A 16207-nucleotide genomic window follows, 5' to 3' on the forward strand; every position below is an offset into this window, starting at 1 on the left:
AGTGCCAAGCTGTGTTGGGACTCTGGAGAGAATATTGAGTTTTTATTATTATCTTTTTAGCATTCTGTAAGTGTCCTTTCTGTATTCCTTAGTATAGTATTCTTAAATATAGTATCATAAAATAATAAATTAGCCTTCTGAGAACATGGAGTCAGATTTATCATTCCTTCCTTCATCGGGGCACCCCACAAATACAATACTTCTCATCCTGTCCCTGTTCCCTGGAGCAGAGCCTGACCCCACCTGGCTGCCCCCTCCTGTCAGGAGTTGTGCAGAGCCAGAAGGGACCCCCTGAGTCTCCTTTTCTCCAGGCTGAGCCCCTTTCCAGCTCCCTCAGCCTCTCCTGGTGTTCCAGACCCTTCCCCATCTCCATTTCCTTCTCCGGACACGCTCCAGCCCCTCGATGTCCTTGTCATGAGGGCCAGAACGGAACACAGCACTTGAGGGGCCTCACAGTGCCCAGTCATTGTCACTGCCCTGGTCCTGCTGGACCCATCGGCCTCTTGCCCACATGGGCACACTGGGCTCATGTTCAGCCACTGTTGACCAGCATCTCCAAAGCCTTGGCCAGGTCCTTTATGGCATCTGACCCCAATCCCCCATCAGTGGGATGCACCCACTGAATCACCTCGTGCTCATCCTGAGACTCTACACATCTCCATGCTCCCACTTAGCTGTGGTTGATTCCATCCCCAAACACTTCCAGCCTGCCCCAGCCATCCATCCAGGGTGGGCTAGGAGTTCACGGCCATGAATGGAAATGCTCTGCCAAAATATCCCTGAGAAAAGATAATCCCCCAGGGACAGACTGTGAGATGCCTGGTGCCCACCAAAGCTGCTCCATCAGCTGGACAGGGGAGAGAAAATATAGTGCTCCTAAGTTGAGATAAAAAACAGGAAGAGACCACTCAGCAATTACTGTCATGGGCAAAACAGGAGGGAAGTTTGAGGAAATTTATGGAATTTATTACCAGATTTGTAGGATAATGAGAAGTCTGTTTTGGAGCTGGCCGACATCAGCTCCATCAGACACAGGGGAAGCTTTTGGCAGCTTCTCAAAGAAACCACTCCTATAGCTCCCCCACTACCCAAAACCCAGCACGCTGCTCAGAAGCTTTCCCAGTTGGAAATACTGCTGGAATACCCGTGCTTTAGTTTAAGAGAATTTCCTTTTTTGGTAATTTTTTTAAAACAAAAAAAAAATTAAGGTTTTTTTAAATGCGCTGTTTATAAGTATATAAAACATACTGATGTTGTATTTAATGTTTTAATCTGCTTTTTTGTCTTACAGTCCTTTCAGAGCTAAGAAGCAGCAGCATTTCATTTCACTGTAACAAAGGGCTTTTGGCCCACAGAGGATGGGGATTTCAGCTCCAGCCAAGCCATTGCTGCCTGTAACGATCCTGAAGTAAAATCCAAACTGTAAACACATCTCCTGTTCTGTTACAGTATGGAATGCCAGCAGCAGGGCTGCTTGACAGCTGATATATTTTAAAAGAATGCAATAATAATCAAGTCCAACGATGCAAACAACATTAAATTCCATTGAGAGGCTTTGAATCTCCTATACAAACATTCCTGACCTTTTCCCAAAATTCTCTGCTGTGTAGTATTTCAAAAGTAAGGATTTCTGTGGCAGTTTGGTGCAAAACCCTTTTTCAAGGTGTCCACCTTTCCCCTGAAACACAAAACCTTTGTTCCAATTGGCTTAGGAGTGGGATTTTGTTTTTCTGAGCTGGCTGCTGACCTAAACACACCTTGTTCCTCATTTATCAAGGCTGAAGAGCCACCTGCATTGTCACCTTCCTACCTGCTGTCACACCTGGCTGCTCTCCAGCTCCTCTGGAATCCCTAGAGCAGTGACAGCTTAGCTCTTAGCAAATCCATCGCTGGGAGCTGCCTGCTTGCTTGAAATTTTCAGCAGAAGCATCACAATATTCACTTATGACCATTAAATCCCTTAATGTCTTTAAATTCTGAGCTCCCTCCTGAGCTGCCAGGAGGAATGTTTTCCTGTGGGACACTGTGACAGGAGGACACTGCAGGCTAATTTGCCACAGCAGGGTTCAATCACTGAGTCTTTCAGCTCATAATCATAAGAGTGGAAAGTGTGTAGGAAGTTCTGTTCTTCTAATCACTGAGGTGAAAGAGAAATCGCTCGCACTCCTCCCCACAATATCCATCACTTACTTAAACAGTGTGAGGTGTAAAAAAAATAAAATACCAAACTGAGATGGAGCTGGAAATTACATGCAGGCTTGTAGTTGGGGGATGTGGCCCAGGCTGCAGAGCCCTCCACACCACAGCTTCTCCACAGGCCATTTCCTCAGCCTGGAAGCACGGCGCCTGGGCATCTGTGTTTATTTGCCCTGCAGATGTAGCCTAAATCCCAGACTCGGCGTGGTTTCTGATGCACCTCACTTAGGGACTCGTGGACAGACAGACAATGTGTGGTATCTGATGTGATCAAAACCAAGACTGAGGCTTGCCAGCCAGAGACCAACCAAAATTTTGATGCCCTTTTCTGGTGACATTAGCAGGCAGCTTATATGGGAAGGCACTAACAGAGTGTTGGCATGGATTTATGTCTTGGAGGGCCCCTGCTTCGATCACAGTGAGTGTGAAGGAACAGCAGAAATTGCTGCTGCTCTCTGGAGGCTGGACAACTCCAGTGAGGTTGAAAACGTGGTGTAGGCACCAGGCAGGAGACAAACAGCTCTTTTTATCTGTGAGTGACACTCCTCAGCTGTAACAGCCTGTAATGGTGGCAGGACCCACAGGAACCCCAACATGGGGGTCCATTTTTCATTTTCCACTGAGCCCCATTTTTCCCAAACTTATTTCTGGCCTGTCCTTCTTCATGAGCACCAAAGGGACAATATTCATGCAGCCACCATGGATAACAAACGTGACTTTAACCTTAACCTCAGCCACCCCTGCCTTGGGCATAAGGACACAATATTCAGCACAAATGTGACGTTCAGCAGAAGGGCCCGTGCGGGGTTATTTCCCTGCATTTCTTTTCAGTGAGTATGTAACTTTGCCTCCTGGAAGCCACTGGCTGATTTTAACAAAAGGTCACCAAAACCACATAAACCAAACACAAATAAACACATTCTTGGGCTGCAGCTGCCAGCCTGTGCACAGCCGCTCACGGGGCTACAGGACTGGCTAGGCCCCCCTTGCCTATGAAGCCAATTGCTTGCTGGGCTCTGATGTTGTAATTAAAATGCAGGCTGCAAGGATAATTGGGGGTATTAGAAGCCAAATGAAGGTTTCATGGATGTCAAGAAACATCTCATTGGAAAAAGGTGAAAAATGCAATTCACAGGCCAGCTCAAACACTGAAGATCTTGTGTTGATTTTTTTTGGCTGCACAGACTATTTTTGGCAGGATCGAGTTCACGGTCTTTCAAAACCATTCTGGGGAAGATTATATTGCAAGAGGATACACAAAGTCTGTCCGTGGCAAGCTGCTAGCAATAGCTGTGAACTCACAGCACTCACATGGAAAAGTTTTGCTTGGATAGACACTGGGATGCCTCACTGCATGTGCTCCCAGCCTGATTGTATCAGCATTTACCACCGCCGTGTCCCGAGAGGCACAGAGGAGCTGGGATTCATTTCTGCATGTAAAACAAATCTGTAAAAGCAAATAGCTGACAATTAATGGCACTGATAGGAATTTGATACATGAGGGCCTCATGGAAGACACATGATACAGGGATGTTTATGTGGGTGCTGGAAGAAGGGAGACAGGGCTTTGGGAATGGCTGCTCCCTGTCCAGACTTGCTCGCACACGCTGCTGCAATGGGGGCTGGCTTTTCCCACCTCCTCTTCATGATTGTAAGTCACTGTGCAGCATTCCCTGGGGAGGAGAGCTGGCCCCTTCACACAGACACAGGAATGAAGTCCTGCTGCCTCTTCCAATCAGTCTTCCAACATTTTCCCCTTCAAACAGCTTCTCCCCTTTATGAGTACCAGGTGACCTCAGTGCTTGGATGGCTTCCAACTCAACTGCACCTTGGTTCTGTCACCCAGGAATCTTCAGCTCATCATTTGCTCAAGGACCTCTGCCTGCAAGGCTTCTCTGCAGAAATGCTCTGGAGCTTTGGCTTTGCTCGTGGGTGAGCATTAGAAATGGGCAAGAGGGGCTTCAGATTTAGGAATGCTAGGCACAGCTGAGATTGTGCAAGCAGCAGGCTTCCTCAGCTATTTAGTATTAATTGACCTCTTTATTATTTAGTATTCCCCTTTATTTAGTATTTATTTGCCCCTTTCCATGGGCAAGCATGCGTCCATACACTTCTGCGTAGGAAAAACCCTGTTCATTTGCTCTGCTTCACTTCCTGCCATTTCCTGAGGGCTTGCCCTCTCCTGTCTTTCCCAGAGCATGGTGCCCCAGGATTTCCAGTTCTCCTTGCTCATCAGGGTGGAACAAACTGGTGACTTGCTGCTTGTTTTCTCCCACATCCCTGAATTTGCCATGCCTTTTCCCAAAGCAGGAGGAGAACTGAGAATGAGGGAATGGACAACACATTGAGTAATATAAATAGACAGATGGCTTCACTCAAATCAGCACTGATCCGTGGAGTCTTCCAGGGGAGGGAAGAGCTGAAATTTCAAAGTTTAAAAGGTACAGACCTTCCTACAAACTCTTTTTGTCCCATTACATCAACTATAAACAGGCAGCACTGTTGGGAAGACCGGTGCCCCCTGTTTCTTGAATAGCACTGAAGGAAAGGTAAAAGCCTTCAGACTTCCACCCTGCTCCCCTTTGCACCAGATTTCTACTTTTCCTTTATTTATTTCCTAATTGTGCCCACAGGTCCATAAAGCTGCCCTGGAGAAGGAAGGGCTGTGTGCTCCATTGCTGCAGCCAGGATACACAGAGAGGGCTGGGATACACAGAGAGGAAAATCACACAGCAGCACAGGGAAATGTGTGTACAAGTTCCTGGAAATGTAGCATTTAATGGCAAAAACATCCTGGGAGCATGAAGCTGGCTGGAGCTGCTGTGGCATGAAGCAAGGGAGGCTGGGGGAGAGCAGAGCCTTGGAATACGGTTTCAGCATGTGGTTGGGAAGGCACATGCCATTTCTGTGTTTGCCTTATAAGGGGAGTGTGCATGCCATGATATTGCTAAAAAGAAAGAAATTGTTTGTGTTTGGGGGCTGGCTGTGTCACCTCTTCCCTCCCCAGGACACCCAGGGGTTGCTGGCTGATGTTTGTGTGTCATTGGGAGCCTTTTCCTTGCCAGTGGATGCCAAGATTTGGGGCCATGGGTGTTGCACAACAAGGCTTATAATGCTGTTGCAGTTTGTTCTGCACTTGATCAGAGCTTGATGCTCAGGTGAGTGTTGGTATCAGGACAGAAAATTACAAATCAAACCATTTTCCATTGAAAAATTGAGAGAAAATTGAGTATCTGTCAGAGGGAGAAGGAAAGCAGACACCTGAACCTACTTCTGCTTGGTCTTTTGTTGGCTTTTCAGTGCAAATGATCCTTCAAAATTCGTCTCCAGGGGTTTTATTATGTCTCTGCTCAAACAACAGACCTTTCATTGTAGTTCAGCACATGACTCCAAACACAGCACCCATCCTCAGAGAGCTCAGTCTTCTCCAGGACTTCCCCTTTCCCTTGGGAAGCCAAGAGAGCAGCAGTTACAAACTGATGTGGTTGTGTTTTACAGGTCACTTATGCAAGTGTTTCCCTGTGCTCTGGCAGTTGGAGCTGGTTTATGGTTTACCACGTTTTTTCAGAGCCCACACACAATACAGGAATGGAGATAATTAATTGTAGGAGTCACTGTATCCCATCCCTCTTTTACAAAAGCACAATTGGAGCATTTGCCCAGGAAGTGGAAAATATTTATGTGACTTTCCCTCTGAGAAAGTATTAAAATCCCCATTTTCACTGGGATAAATGAGAAGCAGAAAGAAGTACTGAGCAAATCCCACACCCTCTAGAGAAGAGATTGTAGAGCCCCTGAATCCATCCAAACTGGAAGCAGGAAAGAGCAGGACTCCCCCACTCCTCTCAGGGTTTAGATTGCTCTGGGCAGCAGCAAGCCTCAGTTTCTTCAGGTGGCAGAGATCTAACTCTTGTCTCCCATTTTCTGTGCAAATGGCATTACAATTCTTGGAATGTCACCAGCACCAGCCAGCAAAGGGACTGGGAAGCTGCAGATCCAGGTACCTTTCTCTCTTCCCAGAACTGGGCAATGCTTTTGCACACTGAGCTCACTTGGATACTTTTATTGAAGACAAATATATTTTACTTCCGAAAAAAAACCCAGATTCCTCTGGCTGATATATTCTCATATGGATAAAAATAGATGGATTTTAATCATGCTTACATTGCAGATCCCACAAGCCAACTATTTTAATAGATTCAGAGTCCTTTTCTTTGGGTTTGGAACAGGCTCAACACCAATAAACCAAAAGACTTAGCAGGATGTTTTTGCCTCATTAAAATGCTTTGTGCCTTTGGCTCTATTCTGTTCTTTCAGTGCTGGTGTGTTTTCATAGATCCTCATCTTGAAATTGTGGGAAGAGTCAGGAAAAAGGCTTTGGAAAGGCAACCTGTCCTCCTCCCATCCAACCATTCCTGGGTGATTTCAGAATCCTGGCCAGACCGTTTGCTCTCCAGCAGCTCCCACCACATGGAGCCCTGTATACCTGAAATTCAATGAAAACTTCTTTTAAAAATAAAAAAAAAAAAATCCAAAATATTTGAAATGCTTCTGGTAAGACCTGCAGTATTCCCACATTGATTTCTGTGCTAGGAAATCTTTTAAAGCCCCAAAGACAGTGAGAAGGGATCCTGGAAACAAGAACCTGCATGGGCCAGGTCTTGCCCTAGTTTGGATGAGGACTGCAGGGTCCTCACACATTTTCACCAGCTGATTTAAATTTTGTCTCCGTTGTGGCAAAAATCCTTGGGCATTTTCTTGCTTTGTGATGATTGTGCTCAGCTGTTTTGCTTGCATGAGTAAAATAAGCTGCATTTCCTTGGGTTTTCCCTGTGAAGAGGAAGTCTGACCTTCAACCACTTCCATAGGTCTTATTTCAGCATTTTCTTGAGCTGTGGGTGACAGGGCTGGACACTGATGGGTCACAGCAATTCATTCTGTCCCCTGTTTCCTACTAGAGGCATCTCCTTGTGGGGCAGGGTGAGGGTTAGGTCAGCTGGAAAGGAACTTTCTGCTGCTTAATATCTCTTGAACCCCACGAAAAGCAAAAGGCATGTCTTGGAAAACCATCCACAAGCATTTTTATGGGGTGAAAGCTGTATGGATAATTTACAGCCATGCATTTCACTCACAAAATTGCTTTTAGATTGGTGATATTTGCATCTCCCCGCCCGTGCAGTGAGATTATCCCTCCTGGACAGGGCAACAGATCCCCTCTCCCTCATTTCTAAGCTTTGTCCTGAACATGCAACAGGATTGTCATTAAAGACTCATTATTGTGAGCAGAATGGAACCAGCCAGGGAGAAATGTTCCTGAATGAATGATGGGGAAAAGACTGGAAAACACCACTGCCACGCTCTGCTGTGGGGAATGGGTGACTAAAATCCATTTAAGTTAGAAAAGCCCTCTAGGATGAAAGAGTCCAAGAGTTCCCCCAGCACTGCCAAGCCTTCCCGTGCCCCCAAGTGCCACATCCACCTGGCTTTTATGTCCCTCCAGGAGTGGGGACTCCGCCACCTGAACAGCCTTTCCATGAAGAAATTTCCCTTCATATCCAATCTAAACTTCCCCTGGCACAACTCAGGGCTGCTTCCTCCTTGTCCTGTCCCTGTTCCCTGGAGCAGAGCCTGACCACCCCCAGCTGTCCCCTCCTGTCAGGAGCTGTGCAGAGCCACAAGGTCCCCCCTGAGCCTCCTTTGCTCCAGGCTGAGCCCATTTCCCAGCTCCCTCAGCCTCTCCTGGTGCTCCAGCCCCATTCCCAGCTCTGTTCCCTTCCTGGACACGCTCCAGCCCCGGGATCTGCGGGACCCGGGCGGGGGTGCAAGGGCGGCGCGGGCCGCCAGGTGTCGCTGTCGGAGCGGGAGAGGGACGGGAAGGGACGGGAAGGGAAGGGAAGGGACGGGAAGGGAAGGGAAGGGAAGGGAAGGGAAGGGAAGGGAAGGGAAGGGAAGGGAAGGGAAGGGAAGGGAAGGGAAGGGAAGGGAAGGGAAGGGAAGGGAAGGGAAGGGGAAGGGGAAGGGGAAGGGGAAGGAGCTGGGATCACCTCACTGCACCTTCCAGAGCTAAAGGGGATCTGGGAGAGCTGTAGAGGGACCTGGGACAAGGGACTGGAGTGGCAAGACAAGAGGGAATGGTTTCCCATTGCCAGATGGGATATTGGAAAGGAATTCTTCCCTTCTGGGAGGGTGGAGAGCTCATGGCACAGGTTGCCCAGAGAAGCTGTGTCTGTTCCATCCTTGAAAGTGTTCCAGGCCAGGTTGGACAGGGCTTGGAGCAACCTGGGATAGTGAAAGGTGTCCCTGCCTGTCTCAGGGGGTGAAGATAGGTGATCTTTAAGGTCTCTTCCCACCCAAACCTGATTGTCTGATTTTATCCCTTGGGAAATTGTTCCTGTTCACTTCCAGCTCCAGACCAGCTCTTGCATGTGGTCAGACAGCGCTGGCACTCCTGGCATGGAGCACAGACCATGGCACCATCGTTCCATATCGTGTAATTAACAGTGGGAATCCCAGGAGAGAATAAACATTGCTGCAGATCCAGATTCCTCCAGGAGATATGGGAGCCAAAGGTGCCGGATCATTGCAGGGTTTTAAACCCAGCTGGATTCTGGCATGCCTGTGGCTCCCCTGTGAACTCCAGTTGGTACCACAGGGATACATGAGCCAGACTTGCATCACCCTGGCCAGAGTGGGAACTCCAGGCTCCTGATGCTGTGCACTGCCTCTGCATGAGAAATGGGATGCTTTTCCAGAGTGCCATGGACACAAAGCACAGGAAGCAACCCCTGTGCCAAAACCTGCTCATAAAAAACTGCCCACAGAGTGACTTTAAATACCCAGGGCACTGATAGCAACAAGTCCCTCCAGGATGAGAGGAGCCAGGATACCTCACTGCCTGCAGGTGTGCATCTCACCCTCACTCAGGCTCTGCTTGCTGCTCAGCTCAGCTCCTTTCTCACACTGCAGCCAGCCCTTGCCTGTCCTTGCTCAGCCTCTCCAAGGCTCTGATCCTGTAACTTAGGAGTTGATATCCCACACTGCTGTTTGCCAGCTCTGTGCTGGGTCCTGCTCTCAGGATCCAGCCCTGCTCTCGGGATCCAGCCCTGCTCTCAGGATCCAGCCCTGCTCTCAGGATCCAGCAGCTCCCCTGCAGCAGGCTGCCTTCCACAGCCAGCAGGGATATTTTGCTTCCAGCCCCTCTCCTGGAGCCCAGGACCTGCTTTTAACAACGTTCCCGAGCAGCTCGTGGTGCTGCAGAGCCCCAGCTGGTGCCAGGAGTCATGGTTTAAATAACACACAGTAAATATTGGAACAGCCTAAGCTGTGGAGAACTCCTCAGACACCAGTTTCTGAGGATGATCTAATACATTTCTTGGACTCGCTCGTCCTTCTCATTACTCTTCTGCATTTTTCCCCCTCCTATTTTTCTTCCCTCCCATTGAAATGTTTTGGTTTTCTCCTTTTATTTTTTTCCCTGCTTGAGTCTCTGAAATATGCAGCCATGGCAACAGGCTGGAGGAGCGAATTCCCCTGCTCCGCCTGCATGTCCTTGGGGTCTGCTGGGGAGCGAGGGGTGAATTCCAGCCATTCCCTCTGGCCGGGAGCAGTGTTTAGTAAACACAGGGCAGCAGCACACATGTGCTAACCCTGCCCGGCTCTGCCAGCTCGGCAAAGGCTTTCCTGGAGGAGCAGCGTGTCTCCCCTGATCCCCCCGAGCCAGTGGCACCCTCTCCCCGGCACCCTCCGGGCTGGCATTCCTTGGGAGCAGCACCGGGGAGGAATGCCAGGCCCTGGCCTCTGGACAGGAGCTGACATTCCCGGCCCTGGGCTGAAGAATGTGGACACAGTGTCCGCTCCAAACTCCAGCAGCACTGGAGTTCATTCACCCTGGAGGAGGGGGACGCTGGAATCTGAGCAGGGCTCGGCCCTCGGTGACCAGGCTGCCGTACCCTGGGGGTGATGGTCTCCTCTGTCACTTCCAAGGATCTCCCCACATCATGCCATGGCATCTGGGGACTCGTTTCGTCCTTGTTTTGGTGGCTCTGTGGCCTCTGCCCCTCAATCTGCAGCTGCGTCAGCTTTTTCTTGGAAAAGCTGGGGGAACATGAGGATGCTGCTGGCTGAGGAGTTGGGTTCAAGGCAGCAGGCAGCTCTAACTTTGGAGAAGCCAAACCATCCTCAGTGAGCTGCTGGCAGGGAAGGAGACCTGCACTTGGGGACCAGCACCCCAGGTTGATGGGTGTTACTTAAAGACCCGAACAAAGCAGTGCAGGCTGGATGTATTAAGCAAAGCCAACTTGTTTTAGTGCCTGTAACATGGCAGGAGCCAGAATTGAGTGTGAATTCAAGCCCCAGGCCCATAGCTGGCTTTCAGCTCATCTTTCCAAGGCTGCTGTAATTCCCCCTGCCCCTCCGACACACCCGGCTATTTATACCCTTTACAATGTTACACACTGCTTGGATTACTGCATGGCATCCAGGCTGTTTGGAGCAGGGTCCCACCAAGCAGAATAGTTTGGCATGAATTCAGTTCCCACCAGTTCCCAGGTTTGACACTGGCTGCAGCGGGGTTACTTGCCATTTACTCCGGCTAGACTGTGTGGGGTTTTGTGGATTAGAATAGCAAAACTTCAGCACTAACAGCCATACAACATGGTTCAGGCTGAGAGATCCCCACTGATTCACCACCCTCTTACATCAGCATTTCAACACCAGGAAATGCTGCTCATTCCACAGATTTTGGAGGGCTGTGAAGCCCCGAGATTGCAGCGAGGCCGAGAAAGTTGGGGAGTTTTGAAAGAATTTGTGGAATTTCTGCATAAAACCTGAATACAAGAGGAGAGTTTCCCCCAGCCCATGGGTAACTGTTCGAGAACAGGATAAAATAAAAGAAAGTATCACAAAATCTGCCTTGGTTCTGCTCCTGGGGAGGGGGTGAGTGCAGCAGCATTGCCAACCCACCGTGCCAGGAACCTCACGGTGTGGGACCCCAGGCTGACCCAGCAGCATTCCCGGAGCAGGCTCCCATCCCTCCCTACCTGCCAGCCTCTGGAAAGGCTCCAGGTGTTGCACAAAAGCCCAGCAGCAGCAGCAGCAGCAGCAGTTTGTTGCAGAACCTGCAGGAAGAGGCAGCGCTTGCCTCGGCACGTTGGAGCCAGCAGCACTTTCTAGTCATGCTCTGAAAGTCAGGCTTGGGGAGCACACGGGGTTACCTGGCAAACTCAGTCTCCAGGAGGGAGAAGCATTGAATCCCAGAGGGGTTTGGGTTGGAAGGGATCTTAAAGCACATCTCATTCCACCCCCCTGCCGTGGGTAAGGACACCCTCCACTAGCCCAGGGTGCTCCAAGCCCTGTCCAACCTGGCCTGGAACACTTCCAGGGGTGGAGCAGCCACAGCTTCTCTGGGCACCCTGTGCCAGGGCCTCAGCACCCTCCCAGGGAAGAATTTTTTCCCAATATCCCACCTAACACTGCCCTCTGTCAGCAGGAAACCATTCCTCCTTGTCCTATCCCTCCATGCCCTTGCTCAAAGTCCCTTTCCAGCCCTCTCAGAGCCCCTTTGGCCATTGGAAGGCTGCAGTACTTGGGTAAGCCCAAACCTCTCTCTTCTCCAGACTGTCCTGTGGTGGTAGAGCTCACCCTGGAATTCTCCTGCTTTGTCATCCCAGGGTTTTGTTCCCTGGCCTGTGAGTGAGATGTGGCAGACTGGGGCATGCAGAGCCCTGCCTCAGTTGTGCAGCACATGACTCTGTGTCTGTGTGTCTGTGTGTCTGTGTGTCTGTGTGTATGTGTGGGCAGCCAGAAGGATCCACAGCACAACAGGAGCCTGTGTGCTCAGGACTCCATCCCTGTTTGTGCCATGCTCCCCCCAAGGATCCCTTGTTCTACCCCAAGTGCTGAAGCCAGGAGAGGTTGTGGAGCTGGAAATGTTCCAGCTTTGGGGCTGTTTTCAGTGTTCTCCCACCTGGCAGGGCACCAGCCTTCAGGGAGCACTGGGAGTGGAGATGGACCATGGACTGGAGATGGTCTTTGGACCACAGGAGTGGGGATGGTGTTTGGTGGAGCATGGAGAGCCTGTGGTTTGGAAGGGCTGGGACTGCTGCTCCTGCCTGGATGCAGGCGGAGGCCGAGGGGGTGGTGTGATGTGATGGGATGTGATGGGATGACTGTCCTGCTTCACCACAGAATGACACTTTCTCCAAGCTCTCTCCACGCCTCCCAAGCCAGCCCATGGTGCAGCAGTCTCCAGGGAGATGTCCATTCCCATTCACTCCTGTTCCCCTGACCACAAAGCCATGAGCTGGCTCCCTGAGCTCTGCTGCAGCCGTGGCACACATCCCTCTTTTCCATGGGTTTTCTCCTCCCTTCCAGCTGTTCTGGACCTTGCAAAGCCAGAGTGGATTTTCCTGCATTGCCTGCCCAGCTTCCCTCACACTCTCCTGGATGCAGCTCTGTGGCAGGGCAGGAAATCACTGCCAGCAAATGCCTGGCATAGAAGAGGAGGACAGCAGGGATTACACCCTGCAAGCAGCCGTAAACAAGAGAGCAGAGTGCAAAAAACCTCCTGGAATTTGCAATCCAGTCTTCCTGATTGCCCTGTGCTGGGTGCTGGGCGATGCTGAGCATTCCTCCCCACTGATCCATGGGCATTCCCAAACCATGATGGCTCCAGGCACTGCTCAGCCTTGGAGCCAGCTGAGCATGGGGAAGGAAAGCAAGGCTGCTGATGAAACAGACACAAAGCTGAGGGAGATGGGGAGAAAAAAGGATGGAAAAGAAAGGAGCAAGGACCAAAATATTGGGGCCTTTGGGCAGGAGGAGCTGTTTGGGCCACAGGGACGGAGCCAGCCGGGTGCTGGAGACACATTTAACTCTGCAGGGACACAACCCAAAATAGCTGCCTGGGGTAATGTCTCCTCCATGGGGGCTCTATTCCGGGATGGAGCCATCCTGGTCTGGGCATGGGGCAGCAGCAGCTCAGGAATAGCCTTGGCTGGAGAGAGCAGCCCCACGAGCATCTTCCTTGCTTGGATGCATCCAGCATTCCTCAGGGAGGGCCAGGGAGAGGGACCAGCCAGCCAGTTTTCCATCTGATTTCATTTTCTTAGAATTTCCTCTGATGGTTTCATTTTTTTTTCCCTCTCTAATTCCACCTTTTTTTTTTTTTTTTTTGAGGCAGCTGGAAAAAATAATGTTTTGGTTGCCTTGGAAACACGCTCCTAAACTTTTGGTAGATCCAAGACATGCCTGGAGTTCCAGGATGGCCAGTCAGGGTGGTGGGGGCTTGCCCTCCCTTCCCAAAAGTGGCAGGAGCTGCTCTCCAGTGGCTCTGGACACACGTGGCCCTGACCTACCCTCTGTCCCGACCCCTGTTTACTCTGCAAATACAACATTGCTTACAAATTCCTGGGACATGCCATGGGAGCTCCAGGCTGGGTAGTGTTACTTCATGCTGGACCCTATGCAAGAGGAAAAAAAAAAAAAAAAAAAAAAAAAAAAAACAGGATTGCACTTTAAGGCTGTAAAAATGCGGGTGGGAATATTTTCCAGGCTGTGTCATTTTCCATCAAGGCCAAAATTCACATTCTGCCTTTCTCTGTTTGTGTTTTTCTCCCTGAAACTTGGATAATTTTTTTTTTTTTATTCTCCGGCCTTCTCGAATGAAAAATTAGGAAATTCAAGGAAAGTGATTCTCCCCCTCACCATGTTTCAAGGAAAATTTGTACATATACAGTTTCAAGTGTCAGGAGTTAAAATTTTCCTTTGGCCTGAAGCCAAATGTTTTCCCGAAAATTCAGTGTTTCTGTGATTTTTCTGGGAAAGTGGGATATTGGCCCCTTCTCTTTCTTTAACCAACACACATTCTTAAATGCTTGTTTATTCAGAAGAGTTTCAGCTCCAAAGGGGGGAGGAGAGGAAAGGAAAATCACAATGAAATGTTTCCCCTGCAGTGGGCAGAGAAACCAAACATCCAATTTTTCCTGGAAGGAAGAAGACAAGTTTTTTTAATTAAAAAGAAAAAAAAAAATAAAAAGAAAAAAAATAACCAAAACACCCCAAGGCACTTCTGTATGAGAAAACACTTGAAATTGAAGTTTCACTTGAAATGGCCTGAGCAGCATTAGTGTGCAATGACTCTGTACTGGGAGAGAGAGACCTGGGGAACGAAGCTGGGTGGGTTTTAAAAGCTTTCCCTGCCTGGAGCGATGGCTCCGGCCATCTCCATCTCCTGCAGCTGGATGTCGTTTCCCCTCCAGCTGAGGAAGTGCCCTTTCCAAGCCCCTTTGCTTCCAAATGAGCTTCTAATGACCACAGTTTTTCTCCAGCCAGTTAATTAATCCCTGGTTCCCTCCAGATATTATTCCGGAGCATGCTGCAGCACCCTGTGGTGGGACATGGCCCATCATCCCAGGGACTTGCCCTTCACTCCATGCTGCATCCAGCCCTGTGTGCCAGGACCTGCCACAAACCTCTCAAATTCTCCTGCTGCCGCCAAACTCAGCAAGCAACCAAAAAAAAACCCCATTAGTTCTAGCAGAATGTTCTTTTCTTTTTTCTTTTCTTTTCTTTTCTTTTCTTTTCTTTTCTTTTCTTTTCTTTTCTTTTCTTTTCTTTTCTTTTCTTTTCTTTTCTTTTCTTTTCTTTTCTTTTCTTTTCTTTTCTTTTCCTTTCCTTTTCTTTCCCTCTCCCTTTCCCTTTCCCTTTCCCTTTCCCTTTCCCTTTCCCTTTCCCTTTCCCTTTCCCCTTTCCCTTTCCCTTTCCCTTTCCCTTTCCCTTTCCCTTTCCCCTTTCCCTTTCCCTTTCCCTTTCCTTTCCTTTCCTTTCCTTTCCTTTCCCTTTCCCTTTCCCTTTCCCTGCCATGCTCTGTCTGGCCCCTGCCACCCTCTGCCAAAGGCCCTGGTCCAGGGAAAGTTTTCCAAGGGAGAATGAAGATGCAGGAAAGGGAAGGAAGGATTCTCAGACCTGTCAGGGGACCTGTGGAACGAACCAGGGAACACCTGCTCCCTGCAAGGCCTGGATGGTCAGGCTGTTCTCATGGCCCTCTCAGCTCCCAGCTGCCCACACCATCCCTGAACACACCTTCCAGCTCCTGGGGATGCAAAGTGAGGAGGCAGCACCCCATGCCCCTGTCCCAGATGTCCATGTGAGCTGCACCCACCTAAACCCCCCCACCAGTGCCTTCAGCATGCCTGGCCACCTCCAGCATCCCCAGCACACCAATGATCCCCAGAACCACAAGGATCCCAACACCTCTGAGCATCCCAAACCTCCTTGAGCATCCTCAGCACCTCCAGCATCCCCAGAACCTCAATGATCCCCAGAAACACAAGGATCCCCAGCATCTTTGAGCATCCCAAATCTCCTTGAGCATCCCTAGTGCCTCCAACATCCCCAGCACCTCCAGCATCCCCAGAACCTCCAGCATCCTCAGTACCTCCATCATTCCCAGCCTTCTTGGGCATCCTCAGCACCTCCAGCATCCCAGGAGCCTCCAACATCCCCCTTCTCCAGCATCCCCAGCACCTCCAGCATCCCCAGCACCTCTATCATCCCCCTTCTCAAGCATCCCCAGTACCTCTGGCATCCTGGGTGCCTCCAACATCCTGAGCACCTCCAACATCCTCAGCACTTCCAGCATCCCCAGCTCCTCAAGCATCCCCAGCATCTCCAGCATCCCAAGCACCTCCAGAATCCCCAGTGCCTTCAGCATCCCCATCCTTCTCTGGCATCCCCAGTGCCTCCAGCATCCCCATCCTTCTCTGGCATCCCCAGTGCCTCCAGCATCCCCAAGCTCCTCTGGCGTCCCCAACACCTCCCTGAGCATCCCTAGCTCCTCGTGCAGGGGAGGAGACGAGCAGGATGCCCAGCAGGCCGGATCCTGCCCAGCACTGCGCCACCTCCAGGCTCAGCCCCGAATTCCGTGGTTGCCGGCCACGGGGAGCAGCGGGAGCGGCTCCGGGAGCGGGTGCGAGCAGAGACAGCCGGGGAGCTCATCCGCCTGGTTTTTCAA

Source organism: Agelaius phoeniceus, chromosome 10 (assembly GCF_051311805.1).
Source record: "Agelaius phoeniceus isolate bAgePho1 chromosome 10, bAgePho1.hap1, whole genome shotgun sequence".
In the NCBI taxonomy this organism is placed as follows: domain Eukaryota; kingdom Metazoa; phylum Chordata; class Aves; order Passeriformes; family Icteridae; genus Agelaius; species Agelaius phoeniceus.